The sequence below is a fragment of the Lepus europaeus genome, chromosome 5 (genome assembly GCF_033115175.1).
Source record: "Lepus europaeus isolate LE1 chromosome 5, mLepTim1.pri, whole genome shotgun sequence".
NCBI lineage: Eukaryota > Metazoa > Chordata > Mammalia > Lagomorpha > Leporidae > Lepus > Lepus europaeus.
The window spans coordinates 112495062-112500838 of record NC_084831.1 but is presented as its reverse complement, the minus strand read 5'-3'; positions in this window follow the sequence as shown (position 1 = coordinate 112500838).

The following is a 5777-nucleotide window of genomic DNA, read 5'->3' as shown; positions in this document are numbered from 1 at the left end:
AAAGTTCACACCTTTGGAAGTCCATGTCCACTTTAAAGTCAGACTACTACCTCCACGAGCTGCTACAGACTATAAACTAGACAACTATGGCTTCCATATATAATGCTTACACTGATTACAGCTAAAGAAATCACTAAATGTTTACACTTCTGAGCTCACATGAAACCAAAGCAAAAGCAACAACCTATCTGAAACTGCCTTTCATCTAAACAAAACAGTTTTTCTCATGAAAGCTGCTCCATGAAGATGAAAGAACTGTTAAACCAGATGCAAAGGTGACAAGACAGGGACACTGGGAATGTGAAAAAGCAAGGGAGCATGGCAACTTGCAAAGATTTCAAGAGTTTTTCAGAAATAGAACCTTTATTTGAGGAAAATCGGTGAAATACCCTAAGAAGAATTCAAATAATGATCCTGAGGAAACTTAACATGGTGAGAGAGAACACAGATAAACAGTTCAAAGAAATGAAGAAAACAATGCATAATATTGATGAGAAATTCAGCTAAGAGAGATCATTCAAAAGAACTAATAAATTTTGGAGCTAAAATGTTCAACCAATGAAATAAATAATACAATTGAGAGTTTCAAAAACAGAATAAACCAAGTGGAAGTGAAGAGTTTCTGCTACTGAGGACAGAGTTTTTGAAATAACCAAGCCAGAGAAAAATAATTTTTAAAATGAATGAAGAAATGAGACAACATTTAGTGATCAAACATTTTTAGCAAATTTAAAAATAATGAAATCATACTATGTGTCCTCTCAGACCACAGAGGCAAAAACTATAAATAACACAAGAGGAACAATATAAAACTTACAAATATGTGGAAATTGAGCAGTATGTTCCTGAATGGCTGATGAAACCATTATATGCAGTGAAATAAGCCAGTCCTAAAAAGACAAATACCAAATGTTCTTCATGATCTGTTCTAACTATTAAAGTACTTAAAAGGTATAGGAGTGAAATAGACATTTTGAGCCCTTGTCTCAACTGTTGAGAAACAGTTTTTTTTTCTACATACTATTTGTTGAACTCTTTACTTAATATAGGGTTAATCTTATCTCAGAACCAGGTGGCTTTGCAACTCAATTTTTAAAAAGAATTATTTATTTATAATAATAAATCAACATCAAGAATCACTGTGTACTTACGTCCCATGTGGGATCTGTCCTTAATGGATTGTCCAATGTGAAGTAATGATATAGCTAGTACTGAAACAGTATTTTTACACTTTGTGTTTATGTGTGGGTGCAAACTGATGAAATCTTTACTTAGTATGTACTGAATCAATCTTCTGTATATAAAGATAATTGAAAATGAAAAAGAAAAACCTTGGTGTTAAATTGGAAATTACATAGAAAATTAATCTTTTTTAAAAAATATCATGCAGGATCTCTGTCATTAATGTGCTGTACACTGTTATTTAATGCTATAACTAGTACTACAACACTATTTTTTCACTTTGTGTTGCTATGTGAGGGCAAACTGTTGAAATCTTTATATATACTAAACTGATTTTCTGTATATAAAGTGAATTGAAAATGAATCTTGATGTGAATGGAAGGTGAGAGCGAGTGGGAAAGGGGAGGGTTGTGGGTGGGAGGGAAGTTATGGGGGGGGGGAAGCCATTGTAATCCATAAGCTGTACTTTGGAAATTTATATTCATTAAATAAAAAAATAAAAAAAAGATTTATTTATTTATTTGAGGTAGAGATGGAGAGGGAGAGAGAGAGAGAGAGAGAGAGAGAGAGAGAGAGAGAGAGAGATCTTCCATTCATTGGTTCACTCCCCAAATGGCTGCAAAGGTCAGAGCTGAGCTGATCCAAAGCCAGAAACTAGGAGCTTCTTTTGGATCTCCCACATGGGTGGCAGGAGCCCAGGGACTTGGTTCATTTTCTGCTGCATTCCCAGGCACATTAGCAGGGAGCTAGATTGGAACTAGAGCATCCAGGCCTCAAATTGGTGCCCGTATGGGATGCTAGCGTTATACACAGAGGCTTTACCCACTACACCACAATGCTGTCCCCTGTAACTCAAAAAATATGAAACATTTAAAGAGGTGCTGCCTCCAATATTGGTCAAACTTTAAAATAATGAAAAAGCTGAAACTGCACCAAATTCTTTTTCTGAGGCCAGCATTACTCTGATACCCACCCCCAAAAATAAATAAAATACAATACAATAAATAAATAAAAGCACAGCATAAAAAGGAAACTAAAGTGGAAGCCAGATTCTGTCCCGGTTGCTCCTCTTCCAGTCCAGCTCTCTGCTGTGGCCTGGGAGGGCAGTGGAGGATGGCCCAAGTGCTTGGGCCCCTGCACCTGAACAGGAGACTGGGAAGAGGCACCTGGCTCCTGGCTTCGGATTGGCGTAGCTCTGGCTGTTGAGGCCATTTGGGGAGTGAACTAATGGAGGGAAGACCTTTCTCTCTGTCTCTCTCTCACTGTCTGTAACTCTACCTGTCAAATAAATAAATAAAAAATCTTTAAAAAATAATAAAAAAATTAAAAATAAAAAAGGAAACTAAAGACCTTGGTGAACATAGATGCAAAAGTTCTCAACAAAATATTAGCAACCAAATATAGCATTACATCACAAAGATTATGTATTATGATAAAGTGGGATTTATTCCTGTGATGCAAAGATGTTTTGACATTCAGAAATCAATCAGTATATAAAGGGCAGGCATTTTGACTCAACAGGTTAAATTACAACTTGGAATGCCCACATCATATATCAAAGTGCGGATTTAAATTGCGAATGCTCTGCTTCCAGTAAAACTTTCTGCTAAAGCAGCATGGGCAGGAACAGATGTTGCCTCAAGGGCTTGAACTCCTGGCACTGACATGGTAGACTTGGATGGAATTCTAGACTGGTTTCAGCTTTGTCCAGCCACATCTTTGCATGCATTTGAGGGAGGGAACCAGTAAATGGGAGACAATAGTCTTTCTTTCTCTTTGTAATTCTGCCTTTCAGTTAGACGGAAACAAATATATAAATATCAAATGGGAAAATAAGTAAATATAATAAATCACATCAATAGAATAAAGAACAAAAACCATAGAATCAACTCAATACTTGTAGGTAGATCACCTCATTAGATTCAACATCTCTTCATGATAATAACTCTCAACAAATTTGGTAACAGGAACATAGGTCAAAATTATAAAGTATATATATAATAAAAACACAATCAAATCACCCTTAATTGGGAAAGACTGAAATCATTTTCCCTCAGTTATGGAACAAAATAAGGATGTTCATTTTCATTACTCTAATTTAATATTGTATTGGAAGTATTAGAGCAGTTATGGAAGACAAAGAAATAAAAGGCATCAAAACTGAAAAAGAGGAAGTTAAACTATATGTGTTTGCAGATGACATAATTTTCTACATGGAAAAACCTAAAATTTCCACTAACAAGCTATTAGAACTTATAAACCAGTTCAGTAATGTCATGGATACAAAACCAAGATAAAAACAGCAGCATTTATGCAAACAAATATTGATATCACAGGAAGGAAAGTCAAGAAAAAATCCTATTTATTGTAGCTACAAAAGTAAGTATTTAGAAACAAACTAGATCAGAATAATGAAATACTTCCACAACTGAAAGTATAAAATACTGATGAAAGAAATCCTCAAGGACACACACACAGATGGAAATATATTCCTTGTTCATGGGTTGAAATAATCAATATCATTAAAATATCCATGCTTCTTACAACAATCTACTGGTATCAAAATTCCAGTGACTTTATTTAAAACCTTAGGAAAAGCAATCCAAAAATTCCTTTGGGACCACAGAAAGCCAAGAATAGCCAAAGTGATCCTGAGCACTAAATAAAGCTTGGGGGCCAAGTGATGTAATATAATGGATTAAGCTACCATTTTGGAAGGCTGTATCCCCTATCAGAGCACCAGTTTAAGTTTCAGCCACTCCATATACATGCAGCTTCTCTATAATGTGCCTGGAAGGAAGCAGATTATGGGTCAAGATCTTGGGCCCCTGCCATCTATGTGGGAGACCTGAATGAAGCTCTAGTTTCCTGACTTCAACCTGATCCAGCTCTGGATGTTGTGGGAATTTGGAGGATAAGCCAGTTGATGAAAATTTCTCTTTATCTCATCTTTTCCTGCCTCTCTGTCACTCTGCCTTGCAAATAAATATATAAATAAATAGTAACTCTACTTTTCAAGTAAATAAACCCTTAAGAGAGAGAGAGAGAGAGAGAGAGAGAGAGATCTTCCATTCGCTGGTTCACTTCCCAAATGGCTGAAGCAACTGGAGCTCTGCCAATCCAAAGCCAGGAGCCAGGGGTTTCTTCTAGTTCTCCCACACAAGTGCAGGGACCCAAGCACTTGGGCCATATTCTACTGCTTTCCCAGGCCATAGCAGAGAGTTGGATTGGAAGTGCAGCAACCTGGACTTGAACCAGTGCCCATATAGGATACCAGCATTGCAGGCAGTGGCTTTACCTGCTATGTCACAGCACTGGCCCCAGGCTATTTATTTTTGTGTGTTGATTTTATATCCTGCCACATTACCAAACTCTTCTATGAGTTCCAAAAGTCTCTTAGTGGAATCTTTTGGATACCCTATATATAGAATCATGTCATCTGCAACTAGGGATTGTTTGACTTCCTCCTTTGCAATTTGTATCCCTGTAGCTCTGGCTAAAACTTCCAGGACTATATTGAACAGCAATGGTGAGAGTGGGCATCCTTGTCTGGTTCTGGATCTCAGTGGGAATGCTTCCAACTAACCCATTCAATAGGATGTTGACTGTGAGTTTTCCTTAAATTGCCTTGATTGTGTTGAGAAATGTTTCTTCTATACCCAATTTACTTTAAGTTTTCATCATGAAAGGATGCTGTATTTTACTCAATGCTTTCTCTGCATATATTGAGCTATCATATGGTTTTGTTCTTCAATTAGTGTGATGTATCACATTGATTTGCGAATGTTGAACCATCCCTGCATGCCAGAGATAAATTGCACTTGGTCTGGGTGAATGATCTTTCTGATGTGTTGTTGGATTCAATTGGCTAGTATTTTGTTGAGGATTTTTATGTCTATGTTCATCAGGGAAATTGGTCTATGGTTCTTTGTGATATCTTTTTAGGTTTAGCAACTAAGGTGATATTGGTTTCATAGAAGGAGCTTTGGAGGATTCCATCTCTTTAAATTGTTTTGAATAGCTTGAGAGAAATTGGTGTTAGTTCAGTAGTGAAACCATCCAGTCTAGGGCTTTTCTTTGTAAGGAGGGTCTTTATTACTGATTGAATGTTGATTTTGGCTATTGCTCTTTTGAGGTTTTTCTATGTTCAAGGTTGACTTTAGAGAGGTTGTGTATTTCCAGGAATGTATCCATTTCTTCTAGCTTTCCCAATTTGTTGGCATAAATCTCTTTTTAGTAGTTCTTGATGATTCCTTTTATTTCTGTGGTATCTGTTGTTACATATCATTTTTAATCTCTGATTTTATTGATTTGGGTCTTCTCCCTCTCTTTTTTTAGGTTAGTTGGAAAAATGGTATGTCAATTTGGTTTGTTTTTTGAAAAACCAGCTCTGCTTTTCACTAATATTTTGTATTGCTTTTTTTAATTTCAATTTTGTTTTATTACTTCTCTGATTTTTAATTATTTCTTTTCTACTACTAGTTTTGGGTTTGGTTTGCTGTTGTTTTTTTAGGTCCTTGAAATGCATTGATAGTTCACTTATTTGGTGCCTTTCCAATTTTTTAATGTAGGCACCAATTGCTAAAACATCCTTG